Below are 24,186 nucleotides of genomic sequence, written 5' to 3'. Positions count from 1 at the left end.
CGCAAACACAGAACATTTTTTTGCTATCCCTAATGTTAAAAGATTTAAAGTAAGATTCAAAGTGGTGCACTGCAGTATTATCACATAGTTAGCTCTAGAACATAAACTACAACTTCCTCAAGCCAATACACAGATCCAAAGTTTTTAGTCTTATGCCTTTAGGCCTTGTATCAGAACTGGGGCTGGCCAAGTCAGTTTTTCCAAGTCTGACTCAGTGTCTTCATTTGGAAAATCTGCCTCATTCATATTCTGAGTAAAGCACGGTTACATCATTTACTATCCCAGTGTCTATTATTGTCAGTTCGGTAACACAATGTAGCGGCATCAATACATAGAGCTGAGGATCTGGAAGGTAGAGGCCCATGAGGTAGGCTTTGTTCTGCATTTTATTGCATATGCCAGACCATTTCCTACAATCTGCATGATTTAACTTTTCTGGAAAGACGGTAGTAGAAGAAAATGTCGAAATCTCCGTTTAAATTTCTGTAAGATGTAGATACCAGAGATTTTTTATTAGCAGTAGCTAGTTCTTGCTGAACTTGTTAAATCTAAGCTCTGTGATCTCTGAAGTCAGTTTGCTTATGCCCCCCCTGGAGCCCAGCTACCTCTCCAGCCTTGCTTGGGTCAGGTTTTTTTGTTAGCTGTGGTGCTTGGCTGCCAGGCATGCAGCCAAAATAAAAGGAATTTACTGGTAATAGTCCCTGAAATCTGTTAATTCAATAGGATAAACAGATAATGAAGAATCCAGGAAAGCAGCAAATTGTTGAAGCTTGTTAATAGGAAATAACAAGTGATGTAATGTAAAGGATAGCACTGAGGGAAAACCCTTATGGACAGAGTTAATTTTAGAAGCTTTGTATCTTTAGCCGCTCACAGAAATAATAAATTTTTGTAGGGTACAAAAACTGCACTAGAATTCTGCACTTACACTTAGTGATTCAATCACGCCTGAAGTCTGCTTAATATGGTTCAATCACAGTGACCTAAGACTTAGTATTTCTAAGTCGTGAAGTACATTGCAGATCTGTAGAGGAACAGTTGCTTTAAAATAAATAAATATGTAGATAATGCAGGTCTAGAAAGTCTTGCATTCTGTTCTTAATATAGGAGTGATCAGGTAAAAAAAAAAAAATCAGAAATGTTAGAGATTGTACTACTTTTACATATTTTAAAACAAAGAGAAACCAAATAACAGAATAACCTGTTGCTACGCAACATCATGCAAGTAAGTTAGAAGCTGGCAAAAATAATTACTACAAAAGATGCGACTAAGCAGGCTGTGTATGAGGCGTGTCCCGAGCCGCTTTTGCTGACTCTCGTAAAACACAAGTTTAACCATGGAACTGATTGTTTAATGCACACTTGGGCAACACCTACACAATAATTGGTCCTGAAAATTCATTTTTTCTAATGAGTTTTATGTCACTTTATGTAGTTGTCTCTGTATTTTAATATCGCCGGTGCTTTAGGACATGCTGGATATACCCAAGCAATGCTGACAAATCAGATTATTGGACCGTTAAGTTCTCCTTATGATCCCTGATTCTCCATTATGGCTTACACTATCAGAGTACTTATAATTAAGCTCTCACATTTTTTAGAGAGGAGTAAGAGAGGGGAAATATTGCTGTCTCAAATTACATAGTCCAGAGGAAGGAAAATAAGCATGGGATAAAGCAGGAGCTGAAGTTCACAACCACTACTGCTAATTGTTTGTATCTAAATAGCAGAAGGTGGGTATGGATTAATGGAGAGATCACAAGGTAGCTGCAAGGATAGCTGCTGAATTGTTGTTAAATGAAGATTTTAAGACACAGATATGTTAAAAAACATTTAACATTTTGTTTTGGGGTGGGTTTTTTTTTCCTTTTTATTTTTTCAGGTAAGAGGAGGAAGGAGGATACCATCCAAGTAAAATAGTCCCACCATATGTGTTAAAGAAAGAGAGAAAAGGGGATTTTTATAGTTTCCCATTTTAAACCAGTATTACAGATTAGTCTACCAGGTCTCTTGTACTGCCTGTATAAGTGTTTGACACAAAACACAGCTAGCCAAATAACTATCAGAACGTAATTTCAGTGAGTAAGATAAGTTTCGTAAGGAGTCAGTGCTAGAAACAGAGCACTTTGTTCTCTTGACTCATATTTGGCTGGAGGGTTTTGCCAAAACAATTAGGACAGTCGCATGAAGTTACAGGGAACTCTTTACTAGCCCAGTAAGAAGTTTATCTTATGATTTTTGCAGTCAACTAAAGTGGTAGTTGACCTTAGGATCTCTGTTAAGCTCATATTCTTATGATTATTCTGCCTCGTAGCCATGTACTGGCTCAGCTTACAAGCTAAACCATTGCAACTAGTGAAAATGGCTGAAATGTGAAAAGAAAACAAACAAACAAAAATGAAACAAGAACAACAAAACACCTTTCTGTAAAGCCTGACTATAAATAAAATGCAGTAAAATTAGTAGAGTATTTGACATAGGGCCAGCACTAGCTGGTATATTAGTGCAAGGTTGTACTGATGCACAAGCTGGAACAACTGAGAAGCCCATACCTGGTATCGATCCTACCAAAGCTCAACTGAGTTCAGAATTAGAGCTGTTCTTCCATTACAAGTACTGCCAGCCAGGTAGGTGGTCTCTTCTCGTCATGAAATTACTGGATTTGGAAAAAGAAAGCAGAGCTACTTCTGTATGCCCCGTAATTACAGCGTTTCTATCACAGGATGAGCTAGAGGTACAAAAGTCGTGTTAGCAAACAGGGTAAGGAAAAGGCTGTGGCTACGCAATTCTCTAGATGACATTATCATATGCAGTGAGAATTTGGAAAGATGGAAGGGCACCTGGCCCAGACAGCAAGAAGATCAAAAGATCTTCACTATGCCAAGCAGCCACTAAGCCAGGTAGCTTCCCTACCAACAGACTGTTGTTTCTGCATGTTGCAGGAAGCAGAACTCCGGAATCTTAGTGCAGGTTGGGTGCAAACTACTGGAAAATTCCCAGGGAACAACCTGGTCAAAAAGCTGATATTTTGCAATCTGACAAAAGCATTGGATGTGGTAAGTTGCTGTGGTCTTTGCAGGTTCACAGAAAGCCCTTTTATGTTTAAGGAAATTACAGTAGATTTTTAGAACTGCTTCATATGAGTAGAAAATGAGGTTCAACAGAATGATACCTTCCATAGGACAGCTCAAAGAGTACATCTTATAACTAGTCTTGCTTATGCTGTTCAGTAAAGTGATGTGTGTGATCACTGTGACCTTAAAATGAACATATGGATTTTTGAAATTCAGGAGTGACACTTATTCTCTCCAGATAGTCTAGAGTGTCTAAAAGGGCTAAATGGACCAGATAAGAATAAGTCATTTATTCAGTCCTATTTCTGATTTACAGCTGCTGGGCAGAAATTTGTTCTTCTGCAGACAGCTTTTGATTTAGCTGTCAAATGAAAAATTAGGGCTGCTTGAAGGAAGAAAAAAAAGGATGTCTATTACCACTCTGAATTGAATTCCTTGTTCGAGAGCTTCTTATTTTGGGGATGTTTCTGATTGATAGTCAATGCCTACTGAGAAGCAGATTCAGAAAATGGGGTCATCACTGACACGCACTTTCAAGAAAACAGTCTGGCATGAGGCTCTCCAGCAGGTGTATGAAGGTTTTGTGCATCTTTTATGATGCAGGGTAAGTCTTTGGGAGTTAGACACAAGATGGGTCTACGGAGCAGAGGAGTTCTGCTGTGTAGACACCAGCCTTCCCTATGCTGAAGGACCCTGTGTGACGAGTTGATCAGCGTCAATGTTCTGCCTGTGTGTTCACAAAGGTATTACCAATTTAAGTCCAGCAGTGACAGACCAGAGGCTTTGTCCATTTGAAATAAATATGAGCACCCAGTTTCTGCGTGGTGGGGTGGGATTGTGTTACAGTAAGCACAGTTACTCCCTGAAGGGCTTGTGGAGCTGTAAACATGCTCGTGACTGCTTGCAACATAGCACCTGACTCTTAAAGGTCTCAGCCACATGTAACACTGAAGTAGGCCACCATTCTGAGGGAAGACACAGGTTTATCTAAACTCTTTGACTGGAAAAGCATCCAAGTCAAAGAATGTGCCTGGCAGCAACAGAGAACTGGGCACATCCTGAATGGCAGTGCAGAGTCCTTGCTACCTGTGGGCGCTCACCTGTGCTTAATTCACCTGTGCTTCATAATGCTGCCATCCTCAGCTTTGAGGAATCTGCTCTAGTGACATCAAGGATTATGTTAAATAATACAATATTGTCTCAAATTTTAAACTTACATCTTACTTTAAATAGTAAGCTTCTGACTACTTGAGTTGGAGGTGACTCTGCCAAAACCCTGTTTGCCTGCAATCCAAACAGGATTAAAATTTTGTATGCCTGCATTCATGTACATGAAATTCAGAGGTAGGAAAGAAATGTGAAAATGAGATTAATTTATGCAAGATTCTCTGGTGGATGTGGGTGTTTTGAGAGTTTTGTGACATGAATTACCCATTTCTTTTCTTGGATAAGCACAACAGAACAACACGCATGCTAATTTTAACATGGTAATTGACAGCATAAATACTTGACTTAAATTGGCAGTGAACGTAAATGTGTGCTAAGATAATACTATGTAAGGCAGGCCCAGGATTTTCATTTTATGTGGGTAGTATGAGATGATTTAATAGCATCAGTGTTTTGAAGTGTCACGGCCAAATCTGCCAAAGCTTGTCTGTCTGAGACCTAGGTCTCATAAAAATTGGTTTTTTCCTCCCCAACTGCATTTCTTTATAGCAGTGTAAGTCCAGAGTATGTTCTTTTATACCTTACACTTTTTTGCCCTGTGCTTACAGCTAAAAGCAGTTTAAGTTTTGGATAGCTTTCTCTAGCTAATAGAATGAGATTAACATCCTCCTGCTAATTCTAATTGCAGTGGGTTTATACATACAGTATTTTGCTTAGTATCTTATAATATGAATGTGAAAAGATGCTCACTGTCATTCAACCATGAGAAAAAGTTATGGTCCACAGCTTCAAGAACTTACAGTCTTCGGGCCTCTTCCCTCCTGAAACAAAAAGGAGTTCTGTAGTTGTCTGCAAAAGATGCAGGACTAGATTTGAAATCAACCTACAAAGCATTAAGGCTCTATTAAAGAAATGTACTTTCACTAAGGAGCTGAAGAAAAAGCTGCCAGTCTAACTTATTCCATATAACCAAGAGGGTGATTAAATGTTCCAAATATGCAGAAGTCAAACGTCCCATTTCTACTTTAAATCTTTTTCCTTTTATAGGCTACTTTGAAAACCTGAGCTGTTTAGGAACAAGAATTTATTTACAGTTTTAAAAACTTGCAACTAATCGTGGATGAATAGTCTAAATTAACCTTGGCAGCAAAGTTGTAATTTCTAAGCCAACACATAACTGCATTTTGCATTAGTTCAGGAATATTGGGTACTTTGAGGGGTTAAGAACAAAATATTTTCCATGATTCATATCTCTCCTAGCCTGAAAAGTCAACAACTTGATTCCAATGTAGCCAAAAGGGGTTTTCAGTCCAAAATGTCTTGTTGCTTGCAATTAATTTGGGTTCTTGCAGTTAGGGTTTTGTATCACAATGCATTAATGCATGAAAGCAGCTGCACAATGAGTAGTGCCACATGTTTGAACTAAAAATAATCTGTGTATATTGTTGCTGCGCAAACAGTTTTACATTTTGGTCACTGAAGATAATCTCTGTGTTAGAACGGCAGAGACGCATATGGCAGAATCAGATGCATGTTGTAGAACTGTGAGGAGGTGCTTGCCTGTGCCTGCTTGTGCCATTTAACCACACCCCATCCATTTCTGTCTTGGCAAGGGTGCTGAGTCTTCTTATTTAAAGCCATGAAAAAGTACAACAAAACTTTTAATGATAAATATACTTAGGCAAATGGAAACAACTACTATTTTCTCTGAAATAAGGATTTTGGAAAATGGACAACTGACATGGTGCTTTATGGAGGGGGAAAAACACCTGCTATGCTAGTTTAGAATTAATTCTGTCTTGCTGACATATCTATGGGAGAGGGAAGAAAACAAATAACACACCACAAACAAACAAACAAAACTCCAACCCACAACTGAAAATGGTATGTTTTCCAACTTGCTGAACTCAATCCTTCTTCCACTTACAGCTCAGTGTTTTGTGGCCCCACTGAAGAGTCTGTGCCTTTCAAGAAACTCCAGAAAATTCATTCCAATCCCCATCCTGCTAAGGTACATTGAGTGACTTGCAAATGCATGACTTCTTCATCGAAACTTAAGAGTAACCTTTGGGTCTCAAAAGCACTTGCTTCAATTCCAGCTTTACAGCTCTCCATTCTAAAGAAAACTATTCAGAGGAAGAGTTAAAGATTGTGTCCAGGTTTTTCTTTTGTTCCTCATGTGAAATAAGCTCCGTGCCTACATCTCCTGCTATGCACATCAGCAGCTCTGCACAGCAATATTGCAGTACACTAGAGCTGGGATCTTCATTCAACTGGGAACTGCTGGTGAAGTGCAATGTAACAGAGGAGGTGATGATACCAATTTCTACTAGAAGATAGTGGGACTGCCAACTATCACCACTCAATAGGCACTAACATCTTAGGCAAGTTGTCTGTCTGTATTTTCTAAGCTTCAGTACAGTGCAATGTGCTTAACTGTCAACAGTCACAACTGACAGGCTTTGGTTGCTGCCACTTGCTGCCTTTCAGCTGGGACACATGTCTCCAGTCAACCAGTTTGGATTATAAATTACCAGTGGAAATGATGAGGCTCCATTCCTGTAAGTCTTGACTCCTCTGACATGATATAGTTGCAGGTTGTTCTTTGTTAACAAGTGAAACCTGTGAGGTGTGTGCTCTGTCTAAAATAATAACAGAATGGTGATGTGGTTGAAAAAAACATACCCAGTCATAGTACTAGCAGATAATTTATAATAGAGCATATTGTAATTGTACTTTATTAGGTGCTTATAACTATTTACCTGTCACTAGGTAAATGCCTAGTGTTTTCAATAGTTTTCTTGTGTCTGTTAAATTGTATAGGTTAATGACAATATGTTGTCATGCTGATATATGTATTTGATGGTTGTTTTTCTTCCAAAATCAAGCAGCAATTGCATACTGACACTGGAGAAAGAAAAGTGGGGATCCTGCAGCTGTGAGCATAGAGGGAAGAGTCAGAGAAGTGTTTAGTTCCGTATTAGGAAGAAGCCAAGAGAGGGAGTTTTTAAGTCCTGAGTGTTAGCTACAAACAGGCTTTGACTGATGATTAAAGAAACTGCTGTTGCATCTGTTCCTGAGAAAATCGGAAATGTAAAGGCATAGACTCTCTCTAATTAGAAGCACAACTAAACTTGCTTATTAACTACTTCTAAAGGTGAAGAACTCTACTATTGGCTAATTACTTGAGCCAGAAAGAGTAGTGGTAATTAGAGTACGTTTTCCTTATTTCAAATATGGTCTCTGCTTTTAACTATGCTTTACTTTGTCCATCCCACCTGCCCTGGTCCCCCTCTTTTTGACTTTTTTTTTATTGGTTTTTGTTCTTGTTTTGTTGGTTTGTGATTTTTGGTGGTTTGTTGTTGTTTGTTTTTTTTTTGCAGGGGTGGGGAGAGAGAGACAAGAATAATATGTGCCTATGGAAGAACTTCCAATGTACAAGGACTTCCACTCTGCATTGGCAGACAGATGCAGTTCTGCCATCCCATTTGTGCTCACTAGGCATATACTAGGAGTAAACAAACAAAAAAAGCTGTGTGATAGCAAATTTTTTATTCCTACTTTAGCCAAGATGCATTCTCTCTGTGCCAGGATTTTCAGTAACAATGACATTAAAATGTACTCTCTTCCCTTCTGTTACAACTAGTAATCTTATTTATTTTTCTTTAAATTGACTATTTTAGAAATGCTGTTATCAGTTAAAACAGCTTGTCTTTTCTAGAATAATAGCGTAGCTGTGTATACCAAAAGTTCAAACTGCAAAAAGCTGTTGTAATGTGGAACTAGAGAGGAAGACATGTTAAGTTCATACTATATCAAAGATTTCTATATTTCTCCCTCTCTTTACCATAGTAATCTGTTTGGACTAATTTTAAAGTACTGTTTTGCCCTAGAAATTTCAAGCTTCTGAATTCTGGATTTTTTTTTTTTTTTTTTTTTTTTTTTGGAGAAGCCTAAAGACCACCTACAGCCATAGTGACTAAAATGGAATCCAAACATTTAGATTTCAAAACAGGTGCATGAATGCAGTCAGTTAATAAGCTATCATAATTATTTCCTTGCATCTAATCTTCCCTTGTCTGGGACTTAGGTATCTCTTTATTTCACTCAGAATCCATCCACAGCCTAGAACCTTTTCTCTGTAAATGATCCTCAAACTTGTTTTTGAAGAAAGAATGGAAATCTGTTTTTAATTTAAAAGACTTCTTGACTAGGCTGCCTATCCAGCAGGTGGGGGAGTTTCCTCCTAAGCCTGAGGAGTGGCTGCACCACTGCACCAGAAGGATGCAGGCTATCTTTTTTGGGTTTTTTTTGAAGCTGCAACAGCATGCAGGGTGGAAAAAAGATGCATTGCTCAGTAAACCCAAGTGTGATCATCAGAAGGTATGTATGTGACAATTTATTAGCTTATTGGTTGTCGTCTGAAATGGAGAATATCTCAAACTATGTCAGCATTTCTTATTAAGTAGTAGCTAAACTAAAATATTCAGTGTTGGGAATAAGAGCTCAAAACTAGAAGCTCTCACCACTACCATTCCTGGATGACAATTCATCACTGTTTCCATTGCTTACTGTTTCTCAGGCTCACGCGTCTAACTTTCACTGCTGCAAAGACAATCTGTCTCAACAGAGAATGTCCTCCCCAGTCCTCATTTTTGCACAACACTATCTGTGATCTGACCCACAGACACCAAATCAAACTTTCAGGGTCTTAAATTCAGGGAAAATTTGTTTGTGAATACCAAGCCACCTCATATATGGAATAAGCAAGGAGGTTCAGTCAGTAGATTGGTGCTTTTGGCTGTGCTCAATTATGGAATATTTGTAGTCATCCTTTTAGCTTTAGTAGTAAAAAATAAAGGGGTGTGTTGACTCCTCATTTCTTAAACACGAGTTACTGTTTTTTACATCCCTACTGGTTTTACTGCCTTGGATTTTAATATCTGTATGCTATCATCTAATTTGCTCTTTTTCTTCTTCCTTTCCCCTAGATTTGGGAAACTCAGCCTGTAGGAAAATGAGATGCATCTGGAAACATTCAAAAGCCAAGATTCAGACAAAAAGTTTGAAGTGGAGGGCTAAGGACTAAGGCTTTTCAGGCTCCAGGATAAAGCACAGTAATACGGGGTTTTGAAGAATCTCAGTTTTGGATTCTAACACCAAAATTCGTTTCCATGCTCACATTAGGCACCTAAGTCAGCCTTGCTTTTTCTTTTTAAAACAACAACAAAAAAGTGTGGGGTTTTGTTTGTTGTGGGTTGGCTTTGTTTTGTTTTTTCCTTTTTTTTTTTAATATATATTTTTTGCTTTTGAAACGGGATAATGTTTCTGGGAAAGTGTTAGCTAACTTAGAGCTTTCTGAAAAAGGAGCTGTGTCAAGAAGCAGAGGTGTGAGAAATCGCAAGACAGCAATGGAAGTTGTTGGCTAAAACCCACAAGAAGAGAAGAGACTGAGTGATCAAAGAGGAGCTCCCAGAAAGCTGTGAGTACAGTACTGTGCTGTGCTGGGCGAGAACACTTCTGTAGCGCACCACAAGCTCCTGGTGACTCAGGATAAGTGGTATTGGAACAAGAGGCACAAATAACGCAGGTATCAAAGTGAGCTGTTTCATTGTATATTGGCACTATTAAAAAATGATCCAAAGAGTTAGAAATGGAAGACTGTTCAAACCAGTGTGTCAGTGCCAGAACTACCTGCTTGTATCCCACTTCAGGAGCTTGGGAGAGAAAAGCATGGAAAGCAGAATATGTAAGGAGAGATTAAAATAGATGAGTCTAAAAGGCACAGAATAGTTTAATTTTTTTTTTACATTGAAAAGGTTTGATAAGCAATGGGGCACAATGTGATCAAGTGGACGTGCTGTGTCTCAACCACCCAGAAATGCTGCTCAGGAGTATGAATTTGACCAAGACATAGAAAAACTAGTCTTCTAAAATATGATCAAGTCTGGTTAGGTGAAACAGGGCCCTAAAGATCAATCTTGATTTCATAATGGCAAATAACTGTTTAATCAATAGCATGCGGAAGGCTGTTAGTTCTAATTTTGTTTGTTTCAGTGAAAGTGTGCATGAAAGAGGATTCTTTGCAGCAGCTCTTCACAGAGGATGGTTTGGTAGAGGGGGGTTGGTTTGTTTGTTTTTACTGGGAATCCCAAAGGAATCTAAATATAGATAGTGTGGAAATGAATCAGAAATTGTTTCCTATCAGTTTGTTGAACTGACAAGCTGCAAAAAATTTACCAAAAAACCCCCAACTAAATCTTACTGTAAGAATGTCAATCTAGTGAAACCTGGTTCAAGAAAAAGGTATGAAAACAAGCATGGAGTTCCATTAGGAACAGTAGTGCGTCTTTATATGGGGAAGAACAGAATACTCGTAGGCTGATTCGAAAAAAAAAAAAGTAACTGCAAATGCATTATAGTAGTAGTAGAGTATGAATGGATTGTTTACTTTAAAACTTGCAAAGATTAATGCTTTTTTGTACAAAAGCACTAGTGCTCCTGAGAGACCTTGTTGCCTGACTGTGTTTTCTGTGAGCCTGGCTGGTGTGGCCATGCAGCCCCTTCCCAGGGCTGGCAGCAAGTGCTGCTCTCCTTTTCTCCCTCATGTTCTCTGCAAACTGCACTTCTGAACTCTGGACTGTTTCATTCAAATGCTGTGTCACAGGGGCAGCAGGATAAAGGATCTGTGTGTTCCTTTTTGTATTTGGAAAAGCAGAATGAGGAAAATAGTTTTATTAAAAAGGCAAAAATAAATGACCCTTTCCCAGGGAAAGCAAAGTAATGATAGCAAGTTGGAATCAACAACAGGAGCCAGCAAGGAATATTTCCCCTGTTTGGCTGGCCTACTCACATGTTTCCATAAAGAAACATCACTGGATTTCTCATTTTTTTTTTCCATTCCTAGAGAATATGATTTAGAGAGAGATTCTACTCTCTATGCATTATGATGTCAGGACTCAAGTGTGCCGTAGCTTATGGTTCAGGGTGTTCCAGTGCTATAACATACTGATGGACAAAACCCTACACAAATCTTCTCCTATACTTGGGAGACTTATTACTGGCTTCCATATCAAATCCAGCCTCAGTGATGGGCCACACAAGAAAGTGTTGTGCAGTAAAAGCTAGACTAGCCCATTAAAAAAAAATGTGTACTGTTTCAGCTTTTTTTTTTTTTTTTCTTAATTTCTGAGCAGAAGAACAAGGGATAACCTGTTTACAGAAATTATCTGGGTGTGAACAATGGCATATAGGCTACAGCAACCTGTTGACCATTCAAACAGTAATCAATAGCAGATATCTTTAACTTTTATGGGAGTTTGGATTGGGGCAGGACAGGGAAGTGGGGTCTAGATACAGTACTTAAGATTTAGAAGGCTAATGTTTAACACATTTATTACGAATTGGTATATAGCCTCTTGCCAACACTTCAGGTTTTTCAGTGAACACTTGTTCTTCAGTGTTGAGTTTTTTGCCTCCAGATTTGTTAACCTTACTTTTGTCTTACCTTGGCTGCTTCTCTTCACTGACAGTTTCCTTCAGCCATGGACTTGCTGAAAATTGTGATAATATGAATATTTACTTGTTGGTCAAAATATTCAGTGGTGTGCCAGTACTTTTTACTGTGCTAGCTGTAGAGATAAGAACAAGGTATATGCTGAGTAAACCCTCTCATTTTTGAAGGTCAACAAGGAAGACCTGTACCATTTGAAAACGGAGAGCAAAGAAATTAAATCCTCTGTTCAGATGGTAGTTGTCCTTAGAGTGAGCACTGCATCATGCAGCTGATTCGCAGGCTTAAATATATTTGGCAAGTCACTGTTGGTGGGATTATTATCGAGGACTTATCCGTAGAGCAGCGTTATACAGTTGGTCATTGATCCTGAAGAAGATTACGTTAGCATCAGTGGCATGACTATTTTGAATGATAAATGGGCACACAAAAAAATGTAGCACAGATTTACGGATACCTTGCCCAGAGAAGAAACTAAGTGTTCTTCCCAGGGAAACTTTTTTTGTCCTTTGTTTATATGATTGTAAATACAGTAAATAAGCATATTTCATTTCTAATACTTCCTCTACCAACTCATTTCTTAACAATGATGTCTCTTCTTAATCATGTTGGAAACGACCCATGACTTGTTATAAATGTAAATTAAAACAATTATAACACATTAGAGAGAGACAGTAGTTGGCTTTTGAAACAAAATTATTCCTCTTCCTCTTCCTCTATTCTTAGTATTAATGACAGATCTATAAAGACACTGTGAATATACATGTTATCCTATGTATTCCATTCTCAATATTGTACTGAACAATGTGGTAACTTTGTGCATTAAAAGGCAAGATGAGGGTGAGTCTCCTGCGCTTCAGCAGCTGGAGCTATTTTTGAACAATGGTAAGCAAAGACAGACTAGAAATACTTTCAAAGCCTTATCCACAACAGAAACTCCGTTTAACACCAACTGTAAGATCCAACTGCCACTGTCTAAGCTTTCAGAAGATCAGAACTTAATGTTACCTTTTTTTTTTTTTCTTTCATAGCCAATAAGTAGTATTTCACACATGGAAATGCAGACAAATTAAGGTGTTTTTGTTTACATATGCTTCTCTTCAAAAGAATGGGAGTAACAACTTTGTGAGTGACATAGTCACTCATTTAGGAGACTGTTTTATCCAATATCAATTTAACCGGAGGAGTCCAGAATATCTGTACTATCTTAGCTGCCACTTGCATCTTCCTTGGGGCTGTGCTTTTGTGTTTATTTACTGTTGAATGCTCTGACTCTGTATGCTGTAATATCAGCCTGGGGTCTTCTCCTTTCTTTGACTTGTCACTAAAGAGCCTTGTTCATCCACTCTCCAAAGTAGGAGAATTGAAAAAGCTCCAACCTTACTTTATTCTTTGAAAGGATAAAACTGGAGCAGTTGCAATTTATAACTAACAAATTTGGTTTGTAAGTCTTGCTACAGACTGATATTTCAGGTTTTTGTGAGTTCCATCATTTCAAATGATATTTGTGTTGGCAGTTTGTTGCCCTTTCCCACTCAGCCTCACTAGGATTGCTGGGAAGTGATGTTATTTGAGAGGGTTTATTTCTTAAAATATCTCCCTCTGTAACGAAGCTCATAACATAAGGGGAGGCCAAACCCAGAAAACTAATATAGTTACAACAGAAAGCAGAGTAGAGGAAGTCTACAGCCTGTACACTGTCTGTGGTAAGTGGGACACTTTTCCCTTTGAGAGGTTTTGTGGCTTTGAGCAAGTTAAGTGGAACATGGACTATGAAAAAAAATGTAGAAATCTGTCCTGGTGCACCTTTCTCAACACTAGGTGCTGTACAGTCAGACAGCAAGTATAAATAAAAGTTTGAAAAGAACATTTTGACTACACATGTTACACAGTTAGGAGAATATTAGACTAAAAAACTCAGCCCCATGGAAACCACTAAATAAATGATTCTTTTGAGGGGAAAAATATCTAGTACTGAAAGCAGCGAGTACTAGATCTTTTTTCAAATCTTTTTTTTTTTTTCCTTTTCATCTAGAATAAAAATGAAATAATAAATTCATATAGGTTTCTCCATCAAAACATTGCCAGTAATATCACTGATTCTCACAGAATTATTTTCATGATATTCTTTGCAATCCCAGAGAACAAATTGATGAGAAGACTCTCTATTACTGTACCATATCTGCTTAGCTATTTTCCGCTGCACAATATAAAAAGTCATCATAATTACTATTGCAACAGACACAGTAAAAATGGCAGAGAAAGACCAAAATTAAAGCTTGTACCAAAGCTTTAGCCTATGGTAAAACAAAGTTTTCTTCTAGAAACAGATAAGGAAAGTTTCCCTCAGCTGAAGGCCTTGGACCTTCCTCTGAAGACCAAAGCCATTCAAGCAACTGTTTCTCTGGTGACCTGGGGGTTCTTTTATTATAGTGCTATAGAGTAAATGGTGATGGTTCAATTTTTGAAGTATTGTGTTGTTAAAAACACATTGATATGGAAGAAAAAAATGAAGTAATAGTATTATTGAGCATAGGCATACACATGCCATATCACAGCATATCATGTGAGTATCTCAAGATAGCTAACTTGCAAGATGCTCTCATCATCTGTAGCTTCTCTCTACCCAACCTTTACTAAAAATGGCTGTTCCTTCTCAATACAGTCAGAAAGCCACAAAAGAAGGGGCTGTGTATTGTCAAGCTATAAACTTCCTACATTGCATAAGCATGTCCTGTGACAAGTGAAGACCAAGAGATCAAGCACATAGGAAAATAATTAGACTATGGGAAAAGAATTACCTCCCTGAGGTCAAATGTAGTAAAAATGTCTCTAATCTCTCTAAAATCAGTAAGAAATTAGGCAAATCACAGAATCACAGAATTGACTGGGTTGGAAAAGACCTCAGAGATCATCGAGTCCAACCCTTGGTCCAACTCTAGTCCGTTTACTAGATCATGGCACTAAGTGCCATGTCCAATCTCAGTTTAAAAACCTCCAGGGACGGCGAGTCCACTACCTCCCTGGGCAGGCCATTCCAATGCCTGACCACTCTCTACATTTACAATTGTTTTTTGTTTACCTTTTAGCAACCTACCACAAAATACTACTAAGATGTGATATGCAACAGAACAGAATTTCACCATAGGCATTTGTTTTCAAATATTGATATATTATATATGGAAAATGCTTCTCTCGTTAGAATACACATCCACAGAACTGTTTCACATGCAGGCAGATAGATTAAACAAATGCACCTATTTACTGATACACTTTTTACAAGTGTTACTTGTTTCCATGTCTCATTTCACCTTCTTAAACAGAAAAATATCTTCCCAATATGTGAACATGTGTCAGGATTATAATGTTTCATTATTATTCTCTCATAGCAAAAGATTGCATTCAAATACATTAGCTTTTAATAAAATCAATGTTCTCTTTTTCCTGTTCTTCTTTCTTTGGACATTTCCCATCTGATTTGTTGTTTACGGCTACAAATGCAAACCCTAAACTTTTACTTTACAGTATATAATAGGACAGATTTTGGTGACAGAAGCCTGAGCACCCAAACTGAAATTACAAACTGCATTTGGTAACCAGTACACAACTATTACGTCTGTGTTGTAGAGCTGGCTAAAACAACAACACTCAGGAAAGGATGTCAGCTTAGTGTCTTCTTTCCCAGTCCTCCTTGCTGACAGAAAAGCAGGCAAAACTTGCTACCAGCAATGTTAGGGGCTTCCTCTTACACAGCAGCCGCTGGCCAGGCAGGCGTGAGCAGGCAAGTAACAGTGACTTTTGGGGCTGGAAAGAGGGGCCAAAGTGTGGCATAGAAAGCGTATTTGGTGCCAGACACATCTGGGCAGGGAAGATGGAGACACATCAAACAAAGCATACCTCACCTACACAACCAGGTTTTGCTCAGATCCTAATGATTCTGAATTACTGGATACTTAGTCTTTGAATTCACAGGTCATTTTCTGAAATGCTGAAGTAGTTCTGTAGGAAGTCATACTTTTCTGGGAGGTATAGGCATAGGCTAGAACAGAGCAGTTCACTGCTCCCAAGGCACTAAGAATGCACTGGGTTTGTTGTTACCACATGCACATACAAATCTCAAGATCCATTCCCCTCATCACTGAAAAAAATATTGAGAAAAAGGGAGATACTGGGGGTGGGGAATAAAAGAAGAACAACGATATACTGAGGAAAAAAAAAATACTAAAAAAAAAAATATACTGAAAAAGGTTTACTCTTTAACAGAACAAACATTAAGCTGTTTCCCTGGTGCAAAAGATCTTGAGAAGAACAGTACATGAAGGTGCATCTACCACATCTTACAGAAAGTCTTAAAAATCATGCATCTTGGTATAAGCAGAAGAGGAAGAACAAGCATCCCAGTCAGTACACACAAGGCCCACTGCCATAGGCATTTTCTAAAACTTAGGATTGCAAGTTAGAAAAATCCATTTGGGTGTTATTCTGGTGCTTCTGAAAGTCTTTGTCAGCTCTCAGTCAAGCTTTTGCATTCACTTGTAGCTCTAACCAAAATGAACATCTAATTTTGCAAAAGCCTTGATTTTGGTATACTTTCTTCCCTATTAAGAAATCAAACAACAGACAACTAAGCCAATCTACTGCATGTTGATGTGACTCTCAAAATAGATTTTTGAACCCTATTAAACCAAAATTTCAGATCACAATTAAGTAATTCTGGGCACCCAATGTAGTATGTTACTAATATACTGATACAGTGTGGGAGTGTTACAGTCCCTTGCTCCACAGCCTCGAAGGGCCTTTACACCATGAATGGAAAATAAAGTCACAGAACCCTTTGATATCATTCCAATAAAGCCTCACATTCAAAGCCTCATAAATTCCGTTACTTGAAAAGCAACAGACCCTACTCACATTGCTTTCAGTAGAAGTGCTGGAAAGGACTTTCTTCTTTCAAGAACTTTTGCAAAGGGAGTTATAAAAACAATGGTAACTCTCCCCATTGCATCCATTAAATATCAAAGTACAAAACGCTACTATCTGACTTCTGTCCATGCAAAACAAGACTAAAAAAATCACTCTCATGAACAGTTCTGAAAGCAGAAACAAGCAAGAACTGAGGTTTCTTCTCCTAGATTTAGTGAAATGATAAACCAAAACCATTGCAGAGATTTGCTTCTCAACAAAAGACAATGTGGAAGGTAAGAAATGGGTGCATTTAACATGTGGCTCACATCTTGTTCCCCAGTCTAGTGGAGAATTTAGTTCTTATTCACTGTACTGGAGTTTTTTTTTCATTTAGTTATCTGAGAACTGTGTGTCTCTCTATTACTGCCTGGAAGTCTGTTGTTACCTGTGGATAACAGGAGGAGTATTACAATTATGGTTTTCACTCTCTTTTGTATTTACTGAAAAAGCTACTACATCTTGTGGTGTCTAGAAAAGTTGTAAAAATAGAGACAACTCCCCTAACTATTGAAAATAACATTTGAAAAATATAAACCAACTAAAAAACTTCACCAACCTAGAAGTGTTTGAATTACATAGTTTTACTGGTATATCTTTTGATACAGCCATGCACAAAACTACTTCAACGGTACATATAATCAGTTCTAAATATTAGTATTGCTATAATTTACTAGATGCTTGTTTCTAACTATCACTTTTAGAGGCTTTTATAACTAGATGCATGATATGAAAAGCAATTCAGAAAATGTCTTTTGCAGCTTTAAATATCAAACGCACTACCGGGGAGAGAGAGATTACCTTCTGAAACTGCAAGGAGAAGAAACAGATATAACACAGAACTGACAGCAGGAGGATCTTCAAGAAGTCATAAACAGAAATTATTATTTTCTTTACATCTTTCACTGCTTTCTTTTCTGGACAGCCAGACTCCCAGACCTGGGGACTTGCTGGCATACCATTCCTACATTCAAGGCAGACTGGAGGCTTGCATTCAAGAAAAATTAACACATGGCACAACCCCTCAGGCTTTTACTAATGCACCCCATACATCAAGGTTCATTTATATTCAGAAATAAATACCTAACATTACAGACGTTATCTATACTTGATACATCTGCGCACATGACAAAATGAAGTCTAGTGCTTTTAAGCAATTTTTAGTTTTGGGGTAAGCACCAAGAAGTCTGTTCCCATAATTTGTTTTTTAAAACATGTTATAAAATAGTAGCCACTTAATTCTTTCCAAAAGAAAACTGAAACTTTTCTGAGATTTACTATATATTCACCCAGCATAAGTTGGGGAAATATTTAATGATTTATCATGTGCAGGCAAGTCTGCCTTTATATAGAAATACGTAGTAACGTATCACACCTATAGCTGGGTTTATCACCTAGAGTTCAACAGCAGCACCTCCTCCATGATCAGACCATCTGTTTACAGGGTACTGCTTCATCTGTGCTATAGCACTGGAAATCTAAGTGAAGCCTTTAAAAAAACACATTAAACATAAAAAAATAAGAAGTGTAAGATGAAAAAAAAAAAAAGGAAGGAAGCTTAATCCAGCTTTTCTTGCTGTTTAGGGTGACTTGATTGCAATATTCCTGAATGACAGAGTGATGTTTGTAAGGTGGCCAATACTATATAATGCAGTGTACCAGAAACACAGAACCCAAAGCTCCACTTCCGACACAGAATTTCACCTGACTGATTGCACCCCAACTGCCAACTTGAAGCTTGCCCAAGGTAAAAATCACTTTTTAGGCCTGCCCTACTCTTTGGCTTTGCATACTGTACATGTCCCTGTAGAGCATACTTTATACAGTGGGCCTTTATGTAGTTTTTGTAAGGTTCCAAGGGTATGGTTGTATATTTTTTTCCTTTTCTTTTTAAATTTAGTTTCGTCAGCTTAATCTTTAAAGTTTACTTTGTTCCAAAGCATCTGTAAAGTTGAATGTTTGATTACAATGTTTGAAAGCTCTTACCTATTTCCTTATTTGCACAGGGGAAAAAGAAATCTTTTAATAAGACATTTCCCACAATGAGAATATTTTGAAGAGCTGCAGACTTTGCTGTAACAGTGGCATAAGTCAAACCATACACCAAATGTTTCACAATTTGTAGTTTCCCTCGCTAAGCATAAGGATCATCTTTGAGCATAGTACCTTATTCTGTTTGGAGTTCAAAACACTTGTCTAATATGTTGAGCCACTTCCCGCAAACTTCACTCTCAGGAAGTTTGAATTGGCTGCTTTTCCAAAGAGGTTTGAAGGATGCCAGTGTTCTCAGCTTTGTAAACTCAAAATGAACTTGTATTCATGTTTCAGATCAAATGAAGGGCTCAAGTTTTGTATTTTATTTTTTAATCACTGTGGTAGCACTTTGGAATCCAAATATCCAGTTCTTATTTTTTTCTTTTGTAAGTGTTCACTCTTGTGTTTTGCCTAGTCTTTCTGCCAGAACTACTAGCTTCAGACTTTTCACAGCCAAAATAGGCAAACATGAATATTGCATTTCTAAATCAGAGGCAGGGAAAGAACTCAGAAAGGCTCCATAACCATAAATAAAATGAATATTAATGATCAGTTTCTTCAGATGCCTGAACATAACTGCTAAAACATCACATATTTTTTCTTTTTAGGTGATGCTTATTAAATATACAAGCCTTAACCATTTTGAGTTGAACAGTAAACAAAATAGCAGCAGCAATGTACTTTTCTTAGCTCTGGAGGAAAACAAACCAAACCACACAATTAAAAGAAACAAAACAAAATATCCCAACCCACTTCTTGTGCCAAGGACTTATGGAGCAGTATCACTTCAAGAGTAAATTGTGAAGTACAACCACTCAGAGATATAACACAAAACAATTTTCACAAGTATTCCATGAAAACGGTGAGAAAAATAAACTAATAATACAAAAGAAAACACATTTGGGTCTTGGACCCAAATTCTGGCACAGCCTTCCAGCCCCCTGCTCATGCTGTATATTTGAGAGAGGGTAGTCTCAGGCCCAACCAAGGACAGTCTATTATTTTCTGCTGGATGGCTTTTTCTTGAGGATACCATTTCCATTTGCCTCTGAGATTAATCTGTGCTCATCAGTGCATATTAGATGCACATCAGACTACGTCCAGGAAGAGATCTTTTCAGTAGTCATTTTGAAAACCATAGGAGTCCACTGGTATAAAACAAGGGTCAGATCCCGCAGATACCTAGGCTTGCCAGCCAAGGGGGCCATCGTCTACACAGATATACGATGAAGCAACCATAGTTCCTATTTTTAGCAGTGAAATTATGCCAATGCTGCTGCCTTCTGATTGTGAGCTGGTGTGCACAGCTCATGGCACTGCTCGAGACAGGAAAAATAACCCCTCAGTGACTGGAAGGATGAGCAACTAAGCTGAACATATTGCTTTGGCCTTCATTTCAAGTGCACCAGACACCACCCTGACACAGCCAAAGATTGTGTCCTTCTGAAACAGATTTAGTAAATTAGCTACAGCATATACCAACAAATGTCTATACCTAGAAATCAGACAGCAAGCCTTTCAGAAGGTTGAAGTGTCTCCCAAGTTATTACATTATTGAAAGAACTGTAGGGGATAATGTTTTACACATTTTCTGTGTTTATTCATTGGAAGGGTTGGATATTCAGGTGCTTTAAAAACCTTGCTTTAGAAGAAATGAAAAGGAAACCTTAGAAGTCTTCAAAGAAACACTGCTACTACCAAAGCTAAAACAGCACTATAAAACAGTCACATCATTTTAAAGTTGTTTTTCATGTAAGCGAACTGCACTACAATAAATATTCTGGACAATAGATGTCCTAATTGTAATTTGGCAACACTCTTTGGGTGTACCAATCTGGTTAAATTAAGTGTCAGACAGTTTTTGAGTAAAATCTGCCTTATTAAGGCAAAAAAACGCCAAAAGTCCATTTGAGATATGCAATAAGCAACAAGCACACACTTTTAGGTTTTGCTTTTGAGATAAAGCAAATGTAATAAATGTGATTCTGCTAAAAGCTCCATCTTCTTTTTTCTTTTTCCTGTTGTTGTTTGTTAAGTAGTATTTGTGAGGTTTTACTTGGCGTAGTGACATGAACAGTTAAAACAGTCCCTGAGCTGTTTTAATGTGATGTTCCCAGTCAGGGAATTTATCAATAAAACTAGTGAATTCATTCACAGGAGAAAAACAACAATACGGTTAGGGAGATCAAAGATAACCTCCATCGCTCATCAGTGTTTGAAAGGGAAATCCATTATACTAGGTAAACACAAAGGTCAGATAAGACTTTTTTTACATAAACAACAGGCAAAAAGTGTTCTAGAAACTGAGAACCTATAAATTTAAGACAATATATACAAATAGATTCAAATTTTCTCCATGTACATCCAATCAATCAATCCTATCCTCCAGACTCAAGCTTTTTTGTCCAAATGAATGCAAACAGTGCTTTTATTTACTCTATTGTAAGGGATAAAAAGGTAAAGAAGGAGCAAATGCTACAGTTCAGAGTCCAAACTCTAAATAGTCTTAGGATTTAGAAAATGTAAACCAGGGAACTGAGAATTTCTGGATAGCAAACACAAGGACTGGTTTTAGACAAATGCATGCAGGTCTTAAAATAACTGGCAGTTTTACTTTGTAGTTTTACTTCACTGTTTTTCCAAGCTATTTTGGAAATCAGAGCAAAACATATTGTGTTTATCTGAACCAACTGGTCAGAATGGGTTCATGTCTAAGCAGTTGTTTTCAGCTACTAATACAACTTCAGTCTAAAGCTCACACCAAGTACACAGTAGTCAGCACATGTTAAATGAAAAAGTTTCTGCCCTGTACTGTTTAACCATTTGACTACTTCCCTCCATGAAAATACCTGTAAATGTTGTTAACTAAAGCAAAGCATGGTCTATAAGAGGAATTACTGTTATTAGATCTGAGCAAGGTCAATGGGATCTTTCATTTTGAATCCAGCCTAAATGAAACCATAAAAGTGGACCATGTTATGGTGTCTGTTTTGAATACTTACAGACTGTGGATTTTAATTCAGAAGATAACACATTATAAAAGAAAATAGCAAAATGTAGGCTGCAGCTTTCAGACTGCACATGCTTTGCTTGTCAGGAAAAGGAAACACGCTGCTATGAGCTTTTTCCTTACTGTCCCTTCCAGTCACGTCCTTGCAGCTAAACAGTGCTCTGTGTTGGGAAGTCACATGACAGATGTTAGCTGTTAACCCAATTTAAACTTATTTTTGTTCATTTTCCAGTACCTTCCGATCAGCAGCATGAACCACAAATAGTGCCCAGCAACTGGCGAGTGGCAGATGCCTGAATACCACATTTTTCATCTCCCTTCAATATCCTTGACTCATGCATCCTGTCTGAGCTAATGTTAGTTTCCTGATTGCCATGTGTCTGCGCCCTTGGACTCGCAACAAGGACCTGAGCCATCCCCAAAAGCTCCTTCTTCCTCTTCAGACTTCAGCTTCACTGGGCTTTTAGCAACTGTCTCTCAAAGCTACCTTGTTATGCTAATTCACATCTGGAATCTCTGGATTTACACTAGTATAGCAGTCCACTGCTTTTCCTCTAATTTTAAAATAATTCTAGACCATCACATAAAGATACTATTCAGTTTTGACTTTGTTTGACCTCTAAGAAGAAAATCAGTGACCACCACCATTATACTCATGATACTACCATTATTACATTTTCACATTCAAATGCTTGAATGAAATGTCCCCAAAACAGATCTGAACCACAACAGACCCATTCCTTGTTCATGAGGTATTTGTGTCTTTATTTCCCCAGTACTCTGAAATTACCCTCTCCAAATTGCTATTATGTTCCAGAAACTGTAGAAGCGATTTCACATTGCTTAAGACTATTTACAAGTATGATGATGAAGTATGAAGTGTAATGAGGGTTATTCCAAAATGCTGAGCTTTGAAAGTAAAAGAATGCCTCCTAGAACAGAAGGGGAAGAAAAGAAAAGGAGGTTGGGAGGCGGTGGGGAGAGAAAGACTATTTATTTTTAGCTCTGATTCAGGAATATCAGCCAGGAACAGAAAGAAGAGAGTTGCCAGGTAGCAAGTTGTCATGAGCAAGTACCCTAACTGTGATTAAAGTACAAAGAGTTGCAGTTCTGTTGCAAACTCATTAATAGCATTAACTAGGGATGCAAAACAGTAGTCTTCTTTCCTCCCTTTAAGATACACAGTTAATACAGAACACAAATTAGGGTCAGTGCCTTTGTCAGTGCCTTTATTTTTACATGCCACAGCAACAGGCCAAGTAAAAATACATAAAAGAGTTGGACAAATGCTTTATCAAACTACTAATCTCAAACTTTAGTTGCGTTCACTTCCATGTTCAGTTATTTACCACAGGGCCCTTTCTCCTTACTGTTAAAACCACTACTTCCTTACCATCAAAACCATTTCCCCCCAGGTCTTGCGACAGGGTAATATTCTTACCTCTATTTTATAGCAGAAGGAACCAAGACACAAGGTTCATACAGGAAAGTCTGTGGCCCAGCCAAGACTCTGAGTCTCCTGAGACTCAGTCCAACATTTTGACCACAAAGTCAAGCACTTTCCCCTCTCTAGTCTTTTGATCTTTTCTTTCCATCATGAATGACTAAGCTATAAGGAATCTTTGTCTTAAGAGCAGGCTTTAAGAACAAATATACATGGTTATTTGCAAAAACTAATCAAACAAGCTTTCTAAGCAAGACTTGAGTCTTATCCAATTCCAGATAGGTATTCAAAGCGTGCAAGCTTATATGGAACTATAGGCACACAATGCTGTAAATATGTTCAAAAGTTTTAACAACTATGAACTTGGGGCCAATGAACAGTGCTAAAACAGACCACAAAGAAACATATCACAAAGCCATCTTTAGTTTTCAAAAGCTCCGTGCATGTACATTGAGCAATGAGGATGGACAAGGCCAGAAGTCTACAGGGCCCCTATTTAGATTTATTTGTAATTTAAATTTATTTTGCAATGGACTGTTCATCTAAGGAATTAAGTTGGTGAAGGACAGTGTTTTGCCTTAAACCATGAGAGAAAGAAAAGAAATAGTAAAGATAGCAGCAGCTGCAAACTATAACACTTCAGGTAGGAAATTTACTTAACCTGAGGCAACAGATACAGGTCTCATTGTCTGTTGTTTGTTTTTTTTTTTTTTAAATCAAGAATAATGATATTGTCCCATGATGGTGTCCACCCAAAAGAAACAAACACAAAAGATGAGGAACCTGAAGGGTGAATGTGAAGGTAGGAAGTAACAAAGTAAGAAAAGGGATTCAAATATCAGAGATCATGCTTAGTAACGTATAAATCATACCTTACTACCTCATAAGCTTCTGTCCTCCTGGTGGAGAAATAAAGTTATATTTTCCTTCTTCTGTGGGCTATTTTTGCTGATTACTCACAGTGTTTATTCTACCTGCCAAT

The sequence above is a fragment of the Columba livia genome, chromosome 4 (assembly GCF_036013475.1).
Source record: "Columba livia isolate bColLiv1 breed racing homer chromosome 4, bColLiv1.pat.W.v2, whole genome shotgun sequence".
NCBI lineage: Eukaryota > Metazoa > Chordata > Aves > Columbiformes > Columbidae > Columba > Columba livia.
The sequence above is the reverse complement of the archived record's forward strand: the minus strand, read 5'-3'. Positions refer to the sequence as shown.